We start from the raw sequence: 19,829 nt of genomic DNA, 5'->3' as shown, positions 1-19,829 counted from the left end.
AAATAAAACTCACTGAAACAAATTAAAACATAAATGTAACGGTACCATCTGTATCACACTGCCCAATCATCACACTGTGCCCTCCATCACAGTTTATCCTTTATCACACCGTGCCATGGAGCCATCTTTATCACAGTGGCCCCCTTATCACCATCACACGAAATGAATTATATATATATATATATATATATATATATATATATATATATACATACATACATATATACACACACATACAATATAAAGAGCCTCCTAGTGTCCGCCATACCTTACAGAGAGCATTCCTATGACCACCATACTATACAGAGAGCATTCCTATGACCGCCATACTATACAGAGAGCATTTCTATGACCACCATACTATACAGAGAGCATTCCTATGACTGCCATACTATACAGAGAGCATTCCTATGACCACCATACAATACAGAGAGCATTCTTATGACTGCAATACAGATAAATACCTCACCTGAAATTAAATCAAATAATTGGCTGGAATAATCATATGACTGGATGGTTGCCACTAACATTACTAAGTGATGCTAGTAAATCAGACAATTCGCTTATACAGTCACATGACCGGACGGTTGCCATCAACATCGTTAGGCGACGTCAGCAAATCAGATTATTGGCCGGATCTTCAGCTCTTCTTGCCTGTTAGGACGCTCCCTGTTCTCTCTGGCTCCCTTGTGCACATCGTTATCCTGTGTTACCTGTTCCACGACCAAGACCGGAGGTACATGTATATCTCATGCTCCTGATGAAGTCTTGAGTTGTGCAAGACGAAACGCGTTGAGCTGTATCCAGTGTATTGTCCAGTACCTCATGTGAGTGCTTTTATTACATTTTATTAAATTTTTTATATGCATACCAAAATATCTTCCTTTTTTTCAATCTTATGCAATTTCGCCATCTGGATGAGTTTGTGACTGTGAAGTCATTGGTGTTGCACATGTTCTAATTTTATCCAGAAGTGGGATACTTCAGGATATATGGTACGCAGACTTACATGTTTTTCTGTGTTGCACTTATATGGGTGTCATATAAATTGGTAATATTGGGATACCAATCCCACACACCCCATAGGATTGTGGGGTTATTGGTGATACTGCCCCTACCAAAAATACCACAGAGTTATACTATGTTTGCTCTTTCCGCATTTTTGTACTGATCGGTGGAGTTCTGGAGGACTACAAGTACAGCAAAGACTACTCCACTATTTCCCAACAAGACCCAACGCTATTTTCCTCACGGTACGCATGTTATTGCTCTATCCCATGTTGCATATTTAATATACCACTGAAAGGCGCCCTGCTTGTATTTCTGTTGCAGTAATCCAATTTGTCCGGACTAACCATCTGACGCCAGGCTATCGAGGCTGCCACTCTTACAAGAGTCAAGTGATCTTTATATATTGTGGATACGGGACTTTATTGTCATAAACTGTGTATATGTATGTGTGCATATATACATATTTTATTTTATTTTATTATACCACTTTTAAGTGATCACGCTGTGGTGATCAGCGCCTGATATATCCTCTATTTGTTTTCCAATGTGTGTGTATATATATATATATATATATATATATATATATATATATATATATATATATATATATATATATATATATATATATATATATACACACATATATACACACACATACAATATAAAGAGCCTCCTAGTGTCCGCCATACCTTACAGAGAGCATTCCTGTGACCTCCATACAATACAGAGAGCATTCCTTTGATCACCATACAATACAGAGAGCATTCCTATGACCCCATACTATACAGAGAGCATTCCTATGACCACCATACTATACAGAGAGCATTCCTATGACCGCCATACTATACAGAGAGCATTTCTATGACCACCATACTATACAGAGAGCATTCCTATGACTGCCATACTATACAGAGAGCATTCCTATGACCACCATACAATACAGAGAGCATTCTTATGACTGCAATACAGATAAATACCTCACCTGAAATTAAATCAAATAATTGGCTGGAATAATCATATGACTGGATGGTTGCCACTAACATTACTAAGTGACGCTAGTAAATCAGACAATTCGCTTATACAGTCACATGACCGGACGGTTGCCATCAACATCGTTAGGCGACGTCAGCAAATCAGATTATTGGCTGATGCAGTCACATGACCGGACGGTTGCTATCAATGTCGCTGAGTGACGTCAGCAATTATGGGAGGATTTTCCCATTTATAAAGCCAATTAACACACATCCCGGCTTGCCTCGAAAAAGCCTCTTAGCGAAACGCGCGTCGGCGGACGCTGCGTCTGCTACTCATGATAGATTTGGATTGTGAAAGCATTTAAGATTATCTAGAGAGACAACCAACTACTAAGTAGCTATGAAATGATGCTCATTAGATATAGCGCTTTTTCATTGAAGTAATGTGTGAATGAGAATTCCAAAAAAGTAGCTCTGTATGAATGATATCTATACTAAGGAACAAGTAAATATATACTAGATAGAAAATCAGTCCCTAAAACGTGGGGAAGTGACCAATGATCCCTAAAAGGGAGAGTGAATGAAGTTTTGAGTATTATATACATGTACCAATGACAATAATTGAGCTATACAAATACTCTAGAAATAGACATTTGGGGAAAAAAACTTTTACTCAATAGTAATGGTTTGATGTGGATTGGATTAACAATTCCCACTGAAACTTTATAAATAAGCAACTTCTGTTGCTGCAGTAATTGAGCAACATTAGCTCTGAATAAATATCACTTGTTCTGAAATACAAAAATACTTCTTACCAAACAGACTTTAAAAAAAGTGGACCTGTAAAGTACAACTAGAAATGGATAACTGAGTTCTATATTTCACTATATTTCAAGGGTCCCGTATAATACGTTCATACCATATATAGTGACTATTGGTACAATATAATATATCACTTATAGGACGTCATGCCGCCAATGACCAAAGGTGGCAGACATCCCAGTTAATCCAATTTGTTCTCTTTAGTACATTTAGAAGTATCAGCTATACTTCAGAGTAGCAGCGCAGCAAGGTATTTTTTCCTGTTTCTACCTTCTTAACAGTACATATTAACCTGGTAAATACAATTCACATTCTATTTTAATATTTCGCTACAGGCCTACGAGAAAACACTCTCCATATAATAAATAAATAATATACTTTTGAATGCAAATTAATAAAGTTATATATTTAAAAAAATTCTGGCCATTAGAGTGCCTCTATTCTAAGACACACTTTTCTTTTTCTCCTTTTTTGTCAATTGTTACCTCGCCAGCTGACTGATACTGAGGGCCGCGACTTGCATGTCCCTTGCAGCGAAGTCCATACCTTCTTGCGGTGGTTCCTGGTGAAAACCATGGGCGTGTTAGACTCTGCGCCTCAGTACTCAGTAGCGCCAACTGCTGGCAGGTATCATCAATTCCACCTAGTGATTCTGACAAACGTAGTCTCTCCCTGACCCCTAGTTGGTTTGTGGTTAGGTCCCTAGTAGATCCGCTGGTAACAGTGTAAGAGTGCCCCACCATAGCCTCACAGTTGGAGTTGGTGGGAGGCTGGGTAGTGTCATTACAGGTGACGTTAGGATGCACGGAGTCAGGAGCTAAGGAGAGGAGTGATCAGGTGAGTAAAACACTAAGTCCCCTTTTTCAGAACGGGCTCCCACCTTTTGGTGGGTGGAGTACTTGGGCGGGATTGTTCCTAGGCCCTCGTACTCTCGGCGCCTAAGTATTAGACTAGAGCAAAATAAGGTGTCGGCAGCCGGGGTAGAGTCAGTGTCTCTGACTCGCAGCCGTCACCTCGGACATTGCCCTTTCGTCGAAGGGTAGTAGAGCCTCCAGTTTGTTTCCCCGTGCAAGGGTCGTACCGGTGGCTTGCAGGAGGAGGAGGAGCAAGGCGAGCCTCAGATCATGGGAGGTGGTTTTCCATAGTATTCCCTCGGGATCAGGTGAGTAACTGGGGGTGGGATAGGGGATTGTGCTGCGCGCTTTGTACCATTTTTAGCACCCCTTACATTCTTCTCCTGCCCTCCCCTCTCACCCAAATCTAGCTTTCCTAGGTGCAATCTAGATGCTCTTGACCCCACTACTTTCTCCTCCTCTCTCGATCCTCATGCCACCGCGATTCTCCGAGCCTGCAAGAAGTGTCCCGGCCGTCTCCTCGGCGACCGGGTTGTCACTTACTGGTTCGCCCCGGCCGTTTCCTAGACAAGAGTGGGGACGTTGTGAGTGATAGCTCCGCGTCCCGACATTAGGGGCAGCCGGGCGCGTGCGCTAGTACTTGAATTAATTAATTAATTAAACAGCTCCTGGGGCCGATTATCATGCTGTCCTCTGTGTTTTGCCATTGATCAGTCTCTGTATATAAGGCATGGATGGCTTAGCCTCCCTGACGGTTATAGTTCCAATTTTCTGTGTATTAGCCTGGTGCTGTGCTTGAACAAATATTTTTATTAGGCTTCCTGTGTATGACCTTTGGCTTTGTTCTTGTGGACTTGATTCTTGCCTGTTGCCCTGACCCTTGCTTCATTCCTGGATTATCCTTGTCTGCTGCCAGTCCTGACATCTTGCCTGGCCTTGACCACAATACCTGCTCCTGGACCCAGACCGTGGCCTATCTTTTGACCATGCTAGATTCTACACCCCGTTACTCTACGCTACAGTACGTTCATACACCTGTACAACCGCGAGTATAAGTCCTTGCCTGTACAACCGCGAGTATAAGTCCTGGGGGCAACCAAGTACCTGTGAGCATAACGAGCTCTACTGGAAAGGCGGCTGCTAGAGGTGAAGAACTCTCTACCTGGTTCTACAGGTTGATGACAAGTCGTAGCATTATAACCGGTCAGTGAAGTTCTGGAAGAGTTCGCTTCCATGGATGAAAGCGGGACGAACCCCACTCCAGCCCAAGTTGTTGCAGGCCAGATCCAGACCATATCACAGGTGGTCCAGAACCTAGTTCAGCAATTGTCTGCCCAGGAAGAGGCCACCAGAGCCTCGCAAGCCCAGCAAGGCCTTCCGGGTCCTGCAATGGAGCCCAAATTGAAGCTACAAGACCGCGTCTACGGTGACAAGGCTTCTTTTCACAATTTTAAGGAGAGCTGCAAACTCTACTTTCGCTTGAGACCACGCTTCTCTGGCTCTGAACAGCAAAGAGTTGGCATCATTATCTCCCTGCTCCAGGGTGATCCTCAGTCCTGGGCGTTTAGCCTTGCTTTCACATGCCCTCCACTATAGTCCGTTGATGCATTCTTTGATGCCCTGGGGTTGCTTTATGAAGAGCCTGACAGAGCTGCATCGGCTGAATCACATCTCAGGGCACTAAAACGGGGTCACCGCTCTGCTGAGGAATATTGTGCTGAGTTCAGGCGCTGGTCCACAGATAACGAGTGGAATGATCTGGCACTCCGGAGCCAGTTCCGTTTGGGTCTCTCGGAACACATAAAAGACTCCCTGTTGTAATATCCTATTCCTGCTACACTGGAGAGTCTAATGCAATTGGTCATTAAAATTGACCGTAGATTTAAAGAGAGAAAAGCTGAGAGGGATACTACCGTCACCTCATGCTCTTTTTAGACTCCTCCTGCTGCACCTTTTGAAGCTGCTGAGCCCATGCAGCCAAGTGCTTATCGCCTTTCTTCGGAAGAGAAAACCCGGAGACGAACCTTAGCCCGTTGTCTATATTGTGGCAACTGGTGTCATCTCCTCCAAAACTGTGCCAACAAGTCAGACCAGCCGGGAAAAGAACAGGCCTAGAGAACGTGGAAGAGGTTTGTCTAGGTCTGCAGATTATATCTTCCAATAAAGCACTCTTGGTTCCTGCAGTAATTTCCTTTGGTGCACAATCCACATCTGTCTCTGCTTTCCTAGACAGCGGTACTGCAGGGAATTTTCTGGATCTGGATTTCGCTTGTACTTTGGGATTTCCTGCCATTAAGCTCGAGTCGCCCATCACTGTCTGTGGTCTGGATGGTGGTCCTTTACCAGGTGGTAAAATTTGTTCCCAACCACAACTGTTGCCGCTCACAGTGGGGGCGCTACATTCTGAAGTCTTGTCCATTGTTATGAATCCCAGTGCATTCACAAAGTGCAACAGAAGTGTAAGGCAAAGTGTCTTTATTCAGGTAAATATATTAACAAAGATAACTCAAATCCACGGATAACAGGTTCCAAAAGAGACTGTATAGTAAAATGTCAGGAACAAGTATAATAAGTTTACCCCAGTCCAGAAGGCACAAGGCTGTCCAGGAAAGCAGACAGAGTCCAGGGATCAAATAGAGACCAGACAAACAAATCCAAATAGCCAGGCAGAGATTAAGCAAATAGGCGAGGTCCAGAAGTCTGTTCAAAAGGTCAGGGCAACAGGCAAAACAGTGTGGTCCAAGGTACAGGCAAATGATTCAGGGTCTCAGGCAAGCAGGCAAGGTCCAAGGTACAGGCAGGGGTCATACACAGAAGTTCAGTCCAGCAGGTATATACCAAATAGCAAAAGAGCAGGTTAGCAGCAGCCAGGAACAAATGGATGAACTGCTCAGAGCACAGCTAGAGGCAGGTACTTAAAGCAGTGTACCAGGTGCAGTTCTAATTAGCATCAGACAAGGAGATTAACTCCTTCAGGCATGTTGCAGAGTTCAGGTGCAGGACAGCAGCAGCACCTCTGATGGATTATAGGTACTGCTGCCAGATACAAAACAAAGGCAGTCATAACATAGCCCCCCCTTTAAGGAGCGGATTCCAGACGCTCCATACATGCTCCCTTCAGGTTTTTCTCCTCTTCTTTTTCTTTTTATAAGATCTCCCTGGAGACACAATTGGGCTCTTCTCTAATGGAGTACAGAGAAGACCCGATTCTTCAGAAGCAGAAGAATTGTAAAGTTTGTCCACTAACTCTCTAGTATCCTCCACAAATTCAATTTCAGAGTCTGAGTCCCAGCCTAGAGTCGGGATAGGACCTTTTATTTTATCACCCGATGATGATATGCCCAAAAAGCCAGTCACCAAGGTTGGTGTTTGTTGTGACTGAAGTGGCAAAGCAAAGGTTTTTCCATTCTTGTTAACCTTCTCCCTAGGTGACCTAGACTGTCTGATGGAAGACACATTCATAGAGGTCTTATGGACAAGTGCAGGAACTGACGCACAGGTTGGAACGGGCACAGACAAATCGTAATCAAATGACTTGACTGTGGATGGAGTCTACTTCTGACAAACAGTATTAACAGTCCATGGTATTATGAATAATGGGGTCATCGGAATTTAGTAATGAGAAGTCCCAGGTTTGTGGCTCCCCTCTAAAACACATAATAATTGAACCCACTTGGTTAAATTGATCAACAAAATAAACCGGACAATCTTGAAACTGTTTCATGGAAAGTTTGAGTACCATAACAAACTGTTTGATGTCTCCATCAAAGAAGACTGGAGGAGGATCTGATGACTCGGAAAAGGCTTTTGGGCATTCAGGCTCAATAGCAGTCTCTGGAGAGTACCCAGCTTGTGCAGCAGTCTCTGGAGAGTCCTCAACTGGAACGGCAGAGCAGGAGTCCCGACTGGGATGGCAAGTTGGGCACACTTGATGGGAAGCCCGTACTGGGCACAGAACTCTGACTGGATTGCACTGTGAGATGTCTCAGAGCAGACAGCACTATGAGATGCCTCAGAGCAGACAGCACTGTGAGATGCCTCAGAGCAAACAGCACTGTGAGATGCCTCAATGCAGACAGTACCAAGTGGTAACTCGGGCTTAACCGCATGGACAGTCAACTCGGGCTGAAACGCATGGGCAGGCAACTCGGGCTGGACCGCATGGACAAGCAACTCGGGCTGGACCGCATGTACAGGCAACTCGGGCTGAACCGCATGGAGAGGCAACCCGGGCTGAACCGCATGGACAGGCAACTCGATAGGGGACTGGAGGTACAGGGCCCTCTCTGGAACGGGCTGGAGGGACAGGGCCCTCTCTGGAACAGGCTGGAGGGATAGGGTCCTCTCTGGAATGGGCTGGAGGGACAGAGCCCTCTCTGGAGGAGACTGTAAGGGCAGCGCCCCCTCTGGAGCAGACTGTAAGGGCAGCGCCCCCTCTGGAGCAGACTTTAAGGGCAGCGCCCTCTCTGGAGAAGATTGTAAGGGCAGCGCCCCCTCTGGAGCTGAAGACTCAGGAGTAGAGGCAGCGGCTGAAGCCCAGGGAGTAGAGGCAGCGGCTGAAGATCCGGGAGTAGAGGCAGCGGCTAAAGACCCGGCAGTAGAGGCAGCGGCTGAAGACTCGGGAGTAGAGGGAGCAGACTCAGGACCGGACACAGCGGACTCAGGACCGGACACAGCGGACTCAGGACTGAAGGCAGAGGCTGGCACCTCGGAACAGGAGGCAATGGCCGGAGACCCAGTGCCGTCGGTAGCTGGAACTGGCATCACAGGATAGGCAGTAGCTGGAACTGGCACCGCAGGACAGGCGGCAACTGGAACTGGCACCGCAGGACAGACGGCAACTGGAACTGGCACCGCAGGACAGGTGGCAACTGGAACTGGCAGATTAGGCTGAAGTAAAGCAACAGGAGGTGCTGTGCAGAACAATCTAGGGTTGTCACTTACTGGTTCGCCCCGGCCGTTTCCTAGACAAGAGTGGGGACGTTGTGAGTGATAGCTCCGCGTCCCGACATTAGGGGCAGCCGGGCGCGTGCGCTAGTACTTGAATTAATTAATTAATTAAACAGCTCCTGGGGCCGATTATCATGCTGTCCTCTGTGTTTTGCCATTGATCAGTCTCTGTATATAAGGCATGGATGGCTTAGCCTCCCTGACGGTTATAGTTCCAATTTTCTGTGTATTAGCCTGGTGCTGTGCTTGAACAAATATTTTTATTAGGCTTCCTGTGTATGACCTTTGGCTTTGTTCTTGTGGACTTGATTCTTGCCTGTTGCCCTGACCCTTGCTTCATTCCTGGATTATCCTTGTCTGCTGCCAGTCCTGACATCTTGCCTGGCCTTGACCACAATACCTGCTCCTGGACCCAGACCGTGGCCTATCTTTTGACCATGCTAGATTCTACACCCCGTTACTCTACGCTACAGTACGTTCATACACCTGTACAACCGCGAGTATAAGTCCTTGCCTGTACAACCGCGAGTATAAGTCCTGGGGGCAACCAAGTACCTGTGAGCATAACGAGCTCTACTGGAAAGGCGGCTGCTAGAGGTGAAGAACTCTCTACCTGGTTCTACAGGTTGATGACAAGTCGTAGCATTATAACCGGTCAGTGAAGTTCTGGAAGAGTTCGCTTCCATGGATGAAAGCGGGACGAACCCCACTCCAGCCCAAGTTGTTGCAGGCCAGATCCAGACCATATCACAGGTGGTCCAGAACCTAGTTCAGCAATTGTCTGCCCAGGAAGAGGCCACCAGAGCCTCGCAAGCCCAGCAAGGCCTTCCGGGTCCTGCAATGGAGCCCAAATTGAAGCTACAAGACCGCGTCTACGGTGACAAGGCTTCTTTTCACAATTTTAAGGAGAGCTGCAAACTCTACTTTCGCTTGAGACCACGCTTCTCTGGCTCTGAACAGCAAAGAGTTGGCATCATTATCTCCCTGCTCCAGGGTGATCCTCAGTCCTGGGCGTTTAGCCTTGCTTTCACATGCCCTCCACTATAGTCCGTTGATGCATTCTTTGATGCCCTGGGGTTGCTTTATGAAGAGCCTGACAGAGCTGCATCGGCTGAATCACATCTCAGGGCACTAAAACGGGGTCACCGCTCTGCTGAGGAATATTGTGCTGAGTTCAGGCGCTGGTCCACAGATAACGAGTGGAATGATCTGGCACTCCGGAGCCAGTTCCGTTTGGGTCTCTCGGAACACATAAAAGACTCCCTGTTGTAATATCCTATTCCTGCTACACTGGAGAGTCTAATGCAATTGGTCATTAAAATTGACCGTAGATTTAAAGAGAGAAAAGCTGAGAGGGATACTACCGTCACCTCATGCTCTTTTTAGACTCCTCCTGCTGCACCTTTTGAAGCTGCTGAGCCCATGCAGCCAAGTGCTTATCGCCTTTCTTCGGAAGAGAAAACCCGGAGACGAACCTTAGCCCGTTGTCTATATTGTGGCAACTGGTGTCATCTCCTCCAAAACTGTGCCAACAAGTCAGACCAGCCGGGAAAAGAACAGGCCTAGAGAACGTGGAAGAGGTTTGTCTAGGTCTGCAGATTATATCTTCCAATAAAGCACTCTTGGTTCCTGCAGTAATTTCCTTTGGTGCACAATCCACATCTGTCTCTGCTTTCCTAGACAGCGGTACTGCAGGGAATTTTCTGGATCTGGATTTCGCTTGTACTTTGGGATTTCCTGCCATTAAGCTCGAGTCGCCCATCACTGTCTGTGGTCTGGATGGTGGTCCTTTACCAGGTGGTAAAATTTGTTCCCAACCACAACTGTTGCCGCTCACAGTGGGGGCGCTACATTCTGAAGTCTTGTCCATTGTTATGAATCCCAGTGCATTCACAAAGTGCAACAGAAGTGTAAGGCAAAGTGTCTTTATTCAGGTAAATATATTAACAAAGATAACTCAAATCCACGGATAACAGGTTCCAAAAGAGACTGTATAGTAAAATGTCAGGAACAAGTATAATAAGTTTACCCCAGTCCAGAAGGCACAAGGCTGTCCAGGAAAGCAGACAGAGTCCAGGGATCAAATAGAGACCAGACAAACAAATCCAAATAGCCAGGCAGAGATTAAGCAAATAGGCGAGGTCCAGAAGTCTGTTCAAAAGGTCAGGGCAACAGGCAAAACAGTGTGGTCCAAGGTACAGGCAAATGATTCAGGGTCTCAGGCAAGCAGGCAAGGTCCAAGGTACAGGCAGGGGTCATACACAGAAGTTCAGTCCAGCAGGTATATACCAAATAGCAAAAGAGCAGGTTAGCAGCAGCCAGGAACAAATGGATGAACTGCTCAGAGCACAGCTAGAGGCAGGTACTTAAAGCAGTGTACCAGGTGCAGTTCTAATTAGCATCAGACAAGGAGATTAACTCCTTCAGGCATGTTGCAGAGTTCAGGTGCAGGACAGCAGCAGCACCTCTGATGGATTATAGGTACTGCTGCCAGATACAAAACAAAGGCAGTCATAACATAGCCCCCCCTTTAAGGAGCGGATTCCAGACGCTCCATACATGCTCCCTTCAGGTTTTTCTCCTCTTCTTTTTCTTTTTATAAGATCTCCCTGGAGACACAATTGGGCTCTTCTCTAATGGAGTACAGAGAAGACCCGATTCTTCAGAAGCAGAAGAATTGTAAAGTTTGTCCACTAACTCTCTAGTATCCTCCACAAATTCAATTTCAGAGTCTGAGTCCCAGCCTAGAGTCGGGATAGGACCTTTTATTTTATCACCCGATGATGATATGCCCAAAAAGCCAGTCACCAAGGTTGGTGTTTGTTGTGACTGAAGTGGCAAAGCAAAGGTTTTTCCATTCTTGTTAACCTTCTCCCTAGGTGACCTAGACTGTCTGATGGAAGACACATTCATAGAGGTCTTATGGACAAGTGCAGGAACTGACGCACAGGTTGGAACGGGCACAGACAAATCGTAATCAAATGACTTGACTGTGGATGGAGTCTACTTCTGACAAACAGTATTAACAGTCCATGGTATTATGAATAATGGGGTCATCGGAATTTAGTAATGAGAAGTCCCAGGTTTGTGGCTCCCCTCTAAAACACATAATAATTGAACCCACTTGGTTAAATTGATCAACAAAATAAACCGGACAATCTTGAAACTGTTTCATGGAAAGTTTGAGTACCATAACAAACTGTTTGATGTCTCCATCAAAGAAGACTGGAGGAGGATCTGATGACTCGGAAAAGGCTTTTGGGCATTCAGGCTCAATAGCAGTCTCTGGAGAGTACCCAGCTTGTGCAGCAGTCTCTGGAGAGTCCTCAACTGGAACGGCAGAGCAGGAGTCCCGACTGGGATGGCAAGTTGGGCACACTTGATGGGAAGCCCGTACTGGGCACAGAACTCTGACTGGATTGCACTGTGAGATGTCTCAGAGCAGACAGCACTATGAGATGCCTCAGAGCAGACAGCACTGTGAGATGCCTCAGAGCAAACAGCACTGTGAGATGCCTCAATGCAGACAGTACCAAGTGGTAACTCGGGCTTAACCGCATGGACAGTCAACTCGGGCTGAAACGCATGGGCAGGCAACTCGGGCTGGACCGCATGGACAAGCAACTCGGGCTGGACCGCATGTACAGGCAACTCGGGCTGAACCGCATGGAGAGGCAACCCGGGCTGAACCGCATGGACAGGCAACTCGATAGGGGACTGGAGGTACAGGGCCCTCTCTGGAACGGGCTGGAGGGACAGGGCCCTCTCTGGAACAGGCTGGAGGGATAGGGTCCTCTCTGGAATGGGCTGGAGGGACAGAGCCCTCTCTGGAGGAGACTGTAAGGGCAGCGCCCCCTCTGGAGCAGACTGTAAGGGCAGCGCCCCCTCTGGAGCAGACTTTAAGGGCAGCGCCCTCTCTGGAGAAGATTGTAAGGGCAGCGCCCCCTCTGGAGCTGAAGACTCAGGAGTAGAGGCAGCGGCTGAAGCCCAGGGAGTAGAGGCAGCGGCTGAAGATCCGGGAGTAGAGGCAGCGGCTAAAGACCCGGCAGTAGAGGCAGCGGCTGAAGACTCGGGAGTAGAGGGAGCAGACTCAGGACCGGACACAGCGGACTCAGGACCGGACACAGCGGACTCAGGACTGAAGGCAGAGGCTGGCACCTCGGAACAGGAGGCAATGGCCGGAGACCCAGTGCCGTCGGTAGCTGGAACTGGCATCACAGGATAGGCAGTAGCTGGAACTGGCACCGCAGGACAGGCGGCAACTGGAACTGGCACCGCAGGACAGACGGCAACTGGAACTGGCACCGCAGGACAGGTGGCAACTGGAACTGGCAGATTAGGCTGAAGTAAAGCAACAGGAGGTGCTGTGCAGAACAATCTAGGGTCTGGAGAGGAGCACACTGAAGGCTGCTCCATAGGATGTTGTGGTCTGCGGAGCAGACAACTTTGTAAGAGCTGTTCGCCACTGGCACAGTAGAGGCATAGTTTACCAATCCTTCTGCGCCATCGTTCCTCCTCAGTGAGAGGGGGACGCAGGTAGCTTGGTCGTTTAGAATCCCTAATGGTAGGGACCGCTGGCAATATCATAGATGCAGCACCAATGTCAGAAAAAGTTCTGGGAGAATTCTCTGCAGTCTGAATGCTTTCATTAGAGGAGTTTGTTGCTTTAAAATCAGAATTAGTGTTGAAATTACTTATCACAGCAGCAGGAATAGTTTTAAGTAGTTCTTGGAGTAAAATGGATAGTTGTATGATTTGGTAACAGAGCTGAACAATGTCCATTTGCAGCATTTGTAATTGTGGATTTACAGACATGTCTAATAGCCAAACACAGAGTTCAATGCAACATCACTAGGAATTCCAGGACTAAGGCAGAGGGTGTGCAATCAGCAGGCCCAGATTGTATGGCAGTTCATCATGTTATGAATCCCAGTGCAGTCACAAAGTGCAACAGAAGTGTAAGGCAAAGTGCATTTATTCAGGTTAATATATTAACAAAGATAACTGAAATAAACGGATAACAGGTTCCAAAAGAGACTGTATAGTAAAATGGCAGGAACAAGTATGATAAGTTTACCCCAGTCCAGAAGGCACAAGGATGTCCAGGAAAGCAGACAGAGTCCAGGGATCAAATAGAGACCAGACAAACAAATCCAAATAGCCAGGCAGATATCAAGCAAATAGGCGAGGTCCAGAAGTCTGTCCAAAAGGTCAGGGCAACAGGTAAAACAGTGTGGTCCAAGGTACAGGCAAATGATTTGGGGTCTCAGGCAAGCAGGCAAGGTCCAAGGTAAAGGCAGGGGCAGGGCCATCTTTTCCATTGGGCACGGTGGGCAGCTGCCCGGGGGCCCCCACGAGCAAGTGGGCCCCATAGGCAATTCTCTTAATGAGAATAAATAATCCTGCAAAAGAAAAAAAAACAACAAAAGAAAAACTACACGGGTCACTGAGCAAGTACATCTATCAATCTCTATATATCTAGATCTATATCTGTATCTGTATCTGTATACATCTAAATATCTATATCTATATCTATATATATGGGCCCCGGTGCACTGCTTTTCCCGGGGGCCCATAATGTTGTTAAGATGGCCCTGTGCAGGGGTCATACACAGAAGTTCAGTCCAGCAGGTATACCAAATAGCACAGGAGCAGGTTAGCAGCAGCCAGGAACAAATGGATGAACTGCTCAGAGCACAGCTAGAGGCAGGTACTTAAAGCAGTGCAACAGGTGCAGTTCTAATTAGCATCAGACAAGGAGATTAACTCCTTCAGGCATGTTGCAGAGTTCAGGAGCAGGACAGTAGCAGCACCTCTGATGGATTATAGGTTCTGCTGCCAGATACAAAACAAAGACAGTCATAACATCCATTTATCTAATTAATTGCTCTTCCGTTCTGGTGATCTTGGGGCATACCTGGCTGCAGCTCCACAGTCCGGTCATCGATTGGAACAAGGGAGACATCATTCATTGGAGTCCTTCTTGTTCTTCATCCTGCTTATCTGTGCCTGTTCGTCTGCTCCAGGTTCCTCTAGATCAGCTTCCGTCACCCTACAATAAGTTTTCTGATGTATTCTCTAAGCAGTCAGCTGACACGCTACCTCCTCATCATGATTATGATTGCACTATTGACATAGATCCTGGCTCTAAAACTCCCAAAAGGGAGACTGTACTCTCTCTCGTTACCAGAAACACATTCCATGGAGGAGTACATTAAGGATAACCTTAAAATGGGCTTTATTAGGCCTTCTAAATCCCCGGTAGGAGCCAGGTTCTTCTTTGTGACTAAAAAAGGACGGTTCTCTTCGACCTTGAATTGACTTTCGTGGGTTAAATACAATCACATCAGAAACACCTACCCACTTCCACTCATATCAGTCCTTTTTTTTTTATAAACTCAGAAGTGCTTCAGTATTCACCAAGATTGATCTACGAGGAGCATACAACCTTATACGTATCAAGGACAGGGAAGAAGGGAAGATCGCATTCAACACCCACTCAGGTCACTATGAGTACCTGTCCATGCCTTTTCGTTTATGCAACGCACATGCTGTCTTTCAGGATCTAATAAGCGATGTTCTATGAGAGTTATTAGGGCGCTTTGTCGTGTTATACCTGATATATTCTTCATTCGTGGACCAACACCGCCTTCACGTGAAACATGTCCTTTCTAAACTTCGGCAACATCAACTCATTGCCAAGCTAGAAAAGTGTGAATTTGAGATCCATAAGGTCTCATTTCTAGGCTATATTTCTAGGATGGGTTACTCATGGATCCCAGCAAGGTCCAAGCAGTCTTAGATTGGGTATGCCCAACCAATCTGAAGGCCGTACAAAGATTCCTGGGCTTTAGAATTATTACCTGATATTTATTAATTCCTTCTTGGACCTGGTAGCTCCTCTAACTGCCCTAATCTGCCAAACGTCTAAATTCCAGATAAGCACGCTGGGCCTTTTTTTCTACCCGCTTCAAGTTTATTATTTCTTACAGACCTGGTTCCAAGAATGTTTAAGCGGATGCACGGACGCACTCTCCCGCCGCTTTATGACCTCTCATGCCCCTTCCACTGTTCCGCTCTCTACAGTTCCTTCATCCTCAATTCATTTAGGATTGACCCAGGATTTGGGTGCTGCTCTCCACCATTTCCAAAGAATTGCTCCTCCTTAGACTCCTTCAGATAAATTGTTTGTACCAGTCCATCTCAGGAAGGCTGTACTATCTGAGGCTCATGACAACAAGATTGCCGGACATCCTGGAGTTTTCAAAACCACTGAAGTCCTCCTGCGCACAGTTTTGTGGCCCTATTTGGCCACTGATTTTAAAGAGTTTGCACTCTCATGTAGAGATTGTGCTAGAAACGAGAGTATCAGAAGCTCTCCGTCGGGTCAAATAATGTCGTTGTCCACTCCAAGTAAACCTTGGTCACATCTGTCGATGGACCTCATTGTAGATTTACCCTGGTCACCCGGTCACAAAACAATCTGGGTGGTGGTAGATGAATTTAACAAGATGGCCCACTTTATCGCTTTGGCAGGTCTACCCAATGCCCGAACTCTGGCATCACTATTCATTCGCTATATCTTCCATCTCCACGGTCTGCCTGAAGATATTGATTCTGATCGTGGGTCTCAGTTCATGGCTCAGTTTTGGAGATCTTTCTGCAACCACCTTGACATCAACATCAGTCTGTCTTTTGCCTACCATCCACAGTCAAACAGACAAACAGAAAAAGTCAATCAGTCATTGGAACAATTCATCTTATTATATTTTTCCAAATGCCATAACAATTGATCTTCTTTACTTCCGTGGGACGAATTTGCCTATAATAACTCTTGCCATTTTTCCACCTGCACATCTCTATTCTTTTGCAACTATGGCCTCCATCCCAGGTCTAATTCTCTTGCTTCAATCAACTCTTCTAGTTCTCCTGGGGTACGCCAAACAGCCTCCTATCTCACAATTATTTGGAAGAAGTTCCATTCCGCCCTGCTTCAGGCCACCTCTCGGTCAATTTTTTTTGCAGATCGTCATTTCAGGAACTATTCTCTTAAGGTGTGAGACAAAGTCTGGTTGTCCACCCGGAATATTAGGCTCAAACAACCCTGCAAGAAATTGGGACCTAGGTTCATTAGACCGTTTTCTATTGTTAAAAAAAGTTAACCCTGTTGCCTTCAGGCTGAAGATTCCACCTCCTTTGAGAATCCCTAATATGTTTTACTGTTCCCTCCTGAAACTTGTTGTCTCATCCTCCAAGTTTGAGACTCCTGAACAACCCAAACCCCGACCAGTCAACTTGCATGGTTCTCATGAATTTATTGTGGAGAAATTCTCGACTCCAAGAGGATTCAGGGACAAACCCATTTTCTGGTGCATCCGAAGGGATCCAGTCCAGAAGAACGCTCTTGGGTTCCTGAGAGGCGCCTGCACGCTGACAGACTGCTCAATAGATTATTTAAACAATTCCCTGGAAAACTTGGTTTTTGAGGTTCCTTGATCCCTCCTCAAGGGGGGGGGGGGGTGGGAAGTACTGTAACGGGTCGTGGTGGTCCCTCAGGTCACCGCAACTATCCATGCCCGCAGGAAGTGTCCAGGCTGTCTCCATGCCGGGACGTCACTTCCTGTATCACCCCGGCCGTTGCCTAGACAACAGTCGGGACGCTGTGAGTGATAGTGCCGGGTCTCGGCATTAGGGGCAACCAGGCACGTGCGCAAGTAATTGAATTTATTAATCAGCTTCTGGGGCTGATTATCATGCTGTCCTCTCTGTTTTGACATTGGTCAGTGTCTGTTTATAAGGCAGTGAGGGCTTAGCCTCCCTGCAGGTTATAGTTCCTGTTTTCTGTGTCTTAGCCTGCTGCTGTGCTTGGCTTTGTTCTTGTGGATTTGATTCTTGCCTGTTGCCCTGACCCTTGCTTTGTTCCTGCTTTATCCCAGTCTGCTGCCATTCCTGACCTTGACCATGATATCTGCTCTGGACCCAGACCTTGGCCTGTCTTTTTACCACGCTAGACTCTACACCACATTACTCTACGCTACGGCACGTTCATACACCTGTACCACCGCGAGAATAAGTCCTGGGGGCATCCGAGTGCCTTTGAACATAACAAGCTCTACGGGGAAGGCGGCTGCTAGAGGTGAGGAACTCTCTACCTGATTCTACAGGTTGAATATAAGACCGTTAGTCGTAACACTTCCATCGTACATTCGTAGTTGACTTCTTTGTCCTCTTTTTCACTGTTCGCTGAACACCTAAATTGTCCACCAGTAGCGGTGTTGCATAATGCCCCTCAAGGGGAGCCGCGTTGTTCCAATAACGTGCCGTCTAGGGATATCACCGGGTGACGTCATCCACACGCAGTTCGATGGACCGTGATGCAACCGGAACCAAAGTGTCGCCAGTCCTGGCTCTTAAACTCCCACTGTTTTGTCCTTTGTAGTCCCTATAAAGAGAGTCTAAGACCACACGTAACTTGCAATCCGGTTGCTGGGGCTACCCAAGATTGTCCTCAGGGGCCTTATGGGAGGCAGGATAGCGGGCAAGGCCCTGTGGGGCTGTCTCCTACTAGGACTGGAAGAGGGGTCTGGATGACCGTATCTTTGGCAGGTGGGGGATTTGCTACATCCTCAATGTGTGGGAACATGAACCAGAAGTCCTCCATCACCACCAGTGGGTCAACTTGTTCTTCCGCAATTGGTACCACCAAGTGTGATTCTGAAAATAAACAGGGTCGCAGCATATTCCTGTGCTGTACTGTCACCCGTCCATCTCCATGTTCGGGCACTATATCATGCACCGGCCATCTGGATACATGTGCCTTCAGACTACGTACGGTGTTACCTGTCAGCGATCACTCAACTTGTAGCTCAGCCTCTTCATGCATACCTGCACCCTCTGTCCCAAGCGTCATGCTCCTGACGTTGCTAGCGACAGACCTTGGTGCAACCGTTTGCTAACCACATTGTGAGCTACCCCCAACTGGGGGTTACTGCTGCTAGACACAGCTGGTTGGTTCCATTTTCTTCATTATCAGGGGGTGTGAGTGAGTGATAGGTCTTGCATCTCCCTTCCCTGGCAGTTGAACACTAAAATTTACGGTGTGTACCCAGTGGTGTATTGAACACAGTTGTTATAAAACGATGCCACTTCTTGCACACATTTAACCCTTGTTACTCAGTGTCTCGACTTATCCCAAGCACATCTTCCTCCTCCAGGTCCAAAGACTCTGGCCTAAGCCACTGATCTGTCCCGTAAGGATCTCACCTGGTTCTGGTGGTGGGGTAGACAGCAGTACACAGTTCCTGGATGTCCCATTGGAACTCATTAGTGCGGTCACTCAGCTAGAGTGGAGGTTGACACTGTCATGTAGCAAAGTATGAGGCAACAGGGGAGAAATTGGGCCACGCATATGTGCAAAATAGTGGTAGCAGAGTTGTTGTCTGACATTCGTTGGGTGACTTCCCCAACCCCAAATCCCCAATTGCAAGTAACCCATTGGCAGACGGGGCTTCTCGATGCCTATCTCCTGGTTAACCCTGTGGCTGGCTGTCTGACTGGTTTGCTGGCTGTCGAGATTATGAGCCAAATATATGAAATGTGATATCAGGGATAAAGTTGCCTGTACTACTATGTGACATGTAGTGGAATGCAAAGCAACCTCATCTATGACATAACTTTAAAGCTGCAATGAACCGCTATAGGAGACAAAAGCTTTCACTGTAAACAATGTCCTGTCATTGAAGTAACTCTTAACACATAACAAGACACCAGGGATCCAGATCAGAGAGGGGGGCTGCCAATCACACACAAAGGGACCATGTGATCCGAGAGCGCATGCATGTTTCCTATAATCCACATAAGAAAAATCTAATCCTTCCTAAATATACTTCCTATAATTGATATTAATACTTAACAAACATGTGTCCATTATTTATGAATATAATTTCTCCCCCTAATCTTCGCTTCTAATAAAGAGAGAACAATGTTATACAGCTAATATGTCAGTTATACAGCTAATATGTCACAATACAAAAACAGGACTAACATATGTATTGAGGCATATTGTAACAGTCTCTCTTAGAATGCAGGGAAGTGTACAGACTGAAACAAAGAACAGATTTAATATACAGTGTCAAATCACATATTATATTTACTATGTATCATAACCGCTGCATGAACAGTGGCAATCACATCTCCATTTTCACAGTGCTACATTGTC

Source organism: Mixophyes fleayi (assembly GCF_038048845.1).
Source record: "Mixophyes fleayi isolate aMixFle1 chromosome 4 unlocalized genomic scaffold, aMixFle1.hap1 SUPER_4_unloc_4, whole genome shotgun sequence".
NCBI classification, from domain to species: Eukaryota; Metazoa; Chordata; class Amphibia; order Anura; family Limnodynastidae; genus Mixophyes; species Mixophyes fleayi.
This window is presented reverse-complemented; position numbering follows the sequence as displayed.